The sequence below is a fragment of the Solanum tuberosum genome, unplaced genomic scaffold (assembly GCF_000226075.1).
Source record: "Solanum tuberosum cultivar DM 1-3 516 R44 unplaced genomic scaffold, SolTub_3.0 scf00079, whole genome shotgun sequence".
NCBI classification, from domain to species: Eukaryota; Viridiplantae; Streptophyta; class Magnoliopsida; order Solanales; family Solanaceae; genus Solanum; species Solanum tuberosum.
In genome coordinates this window covers 1042380-1045568 of record NW_006239004.1, presented here as the reverse complement: position 1 = coordinate 1045568, position 3189 = coordinate 1042380, and positions in this window count along the sequence as shown.

Sequence of the window (3189 nt, the reverse complement as noted above, 5' to 3'; positions counted from 1 at the left end):
CGGAACCCTATTTCTTTGGTACTTTATTCCACAATTTCTCTCTTTTTTTGTTTTTTTTTTGGAAGGGTTCAATTTTTGTCAACACCATGGGTTAAAGGAGACTTTCCTTGCACTTCTTGACTTGCCCTTATCTTTTCACCACACCTCCAACTTAGGCTTTTAGCCTAAGTTGGCTATTCAACCAACTACAACTTCATGAGGATTATGGGTGATGGATAAAGAGAGGTCATTGTTTTCATCAAGTTTCTTCCAAAAAAGGTAAGGCTCAAGGGGTGTTCAAAAAACGGTTCACACACTCACAAGGTAGGTCACAAAAGAGGTATAACTCAAATTGTTTCACTCTCTTCGAAGTTGCCTAAGATCATATCAAGAGAAAGTCTTACTTAGTCAACCGGACCAACAGGGCAAATTCTAGGTGTTGTCATGCATGGTTCCAGGTAAGCTTACCACAAAGGCATCGATACTTAAGTCAAACAAGACTCCACACCTTTTGCTAGTGTGCAACGGTCATCACAAGAGAATCGATTTGATAAATGGCTAATCACAACGAGATGCAAAGAGTTCACATATTGTCTATGCAACTTAATTTGGCCTCATTGTAGTTGTACATTCATGTTTGTTCGATTGTAAGCACTATTCAAGTCATCGGTATTGATCGAAACCAAGACTCAAATTTTGCCAAGGAACAACCACATTCACGAGCATATAAAGGGTGGCGAATATGTGCGGAAAATTCAAAAAATTTCGAAAGGGTCAATGTCATTTTGCAATTTAAAATAAAAGGAGCCGCATGCTCAAACATCCACAGAAAAGCAGTATTAACACAATTTTAAACATAACAGCCCAACTATAAACACAAAAGCACGAGTCACAAATAACACACAAAAGGTGAGCCTCACCCCACCACAATTAAAAAGCAATTGTCCTCAAATGCAAATAACATAATATCCAGAATTAAAATAAAGAAAGACAGAGAGGTAGGTAAAGATGGGATCCTATCTACGCAGTTGCTCCATCTGTCTGGGCATCAGTGCCCGGAGTGTTGTCATTCTGACTCTGGTTTTCATTATCTGCGTTTGCCTCAGTTGCTGCAACGATATTAACCTTAGCTATATTATCTAAATCGTGAGCTGCTCCAAAGGCACATATCACGTTAATGAGCCCTCGAGCCCACACAGGGACATTATGATCAATGGGAATCCTCCTACTGGTACTGGCTTTCTTGTTCTCGCTCCTTTCTTTGGGGTGATCTGTCGTCCCAGCATCTCTTCTAGATTTTTGTGCCCTTATATGTCGGGGTGGCATATTTCTTCCTGCAACTTTTGGTCTGGCCACGCCTGTAAAGCCTTGAGATAAAGTTAGTAAAGCAGGCAGACTCAACAGTCCATTCGGCGAATCACCGAATATTTTCGGCGAACAAAGGGATGCCCGCCAAAATTTACAGTGCAAAAGGGTCAAGGGTGCATACAAAAGGCGAATAAGAAGGCTTTCGGCGAGTCGCCAGGTGCTTTGTGCGACCTCATGCTTTTCGCCGAAAGATACAGAAATCTCAACACATAAAGCACGATATCAAAGGCGAGGTAGAGCAACTAGGAGAACCGCTGAGTGGTTCGGCGATCTCGTCTTAGCTCGCCAAAATGACTCGTCGTGCCTATATCAACCCAACATCTTGAAATCAGCCCCGCAACCTCCGGAAGCAAAATCAAAATATGTAATAGCCAAATTAGGCTCATACCCAGCGACACTTATGCATAACCCACGATTTTCATCCACTATAGGGCATACTTTTCAGGAATTAACTATTTAACTCAGTACAGTCAATATTATCGAATCAAAGCAAGTAAACAAAAATTTTAATCCTACTAGAGAGGACCAACACACACATCAAAGTAATGTCATCGCATTTGAGCACAACTTTTGATAAAAGGAACATAGGGCTAGGAAACCAACCTTTGATTGATGATTAATACGTGATTGAAATGCTAGGCGGCAAGGAAATCCTAGTTCCGAGCACCAATCAATAACTAAAATACTAATTGAAACCAAGGAGATTTAGAGTACTACCTTGGTGTGAGTTTTGAAGTTTAAAAAGTGAGGGAAAAGTGAAGAAGTTCAAATTTTAAGACTTTTGGCCATTATAAACCGTCCAGTTCGTGTCCATTCGGTGACGTTAGTATTGCTCACCGATCGAATCGGCTATTCGATGTATGGTCTCGGATCTCGCCGAGTTTTATAGGGCTTCCAGTTTACATGGCGATCCAAACGACGGATACTAGCGAGATCGCCAACCAGTTCTGCGATTCGCCAACTGGATCCTTATTACGCCAACATGCACTTTTCAACACATTCTTCATTTTAACCTAAAAAATCAGCACACCTTTATTTATAAAAGCAAACTAAAGCATTTAAAACCTTGGGTTGCCTCCCAAGAAGTGTCTTATTTAACGTCGTGGCTCGACGCGAGTCTTTACTCACTCTCCATTATTGGGGTCAGCCCTAGTGTCCCTAGGTAACCCCAATAGATCATTTGGGTGGAGATGAGGTACTGCAAAACTCATGAGTGTTCTAATCATCTGGATCGATCTAGAGTGAGATCCAATCATCTGATTCAACACTTCAATATTCTCCTTCATATCTTCTAACACTCGATCTTGGTCGGTGATCTTCTGGAGAATGATTTGTAGTGTGTCCTCAACACGATTTATCTCTCTATCTCTAGACATTTTTTGCTCATGAGGGAGTATGTACCTTCCTTGACTCTTGCATTGGTTTTCCACCTTTGAGATTTTGGTGGCCAAGTCGTTCAGCTGAGTTACCAGTGCAGCTAACTTGAAGTCACCCTCGACTTCTTGGTTCGCCTCAGCTAACTTGACACACTTTCCTTAGCCATTCTCAGGGTGTCTGCATGCAACCAACAACTCAAAAGAAAACAAAACTAAAAGTAAAGTAAGTAAACTACAACCGAGGAGAACAAAATTTCTATTAAACTAAGAATTCTCAAATAACACCACTCCTCGGTAGAGGCACCATTTTGATGTTTGCGTAATCAAGACACAACTTCCGATGCAAGTGTCTACGATAGTACAATAGTTTAGTAACCCAACTAAGGGTTGGGGTCGAGTCCCAAGGGAGTGGTTTTGAGAATTAATAGAAAAATAAAATTAAGTTCTAATTAGTCATAGCTAAAAA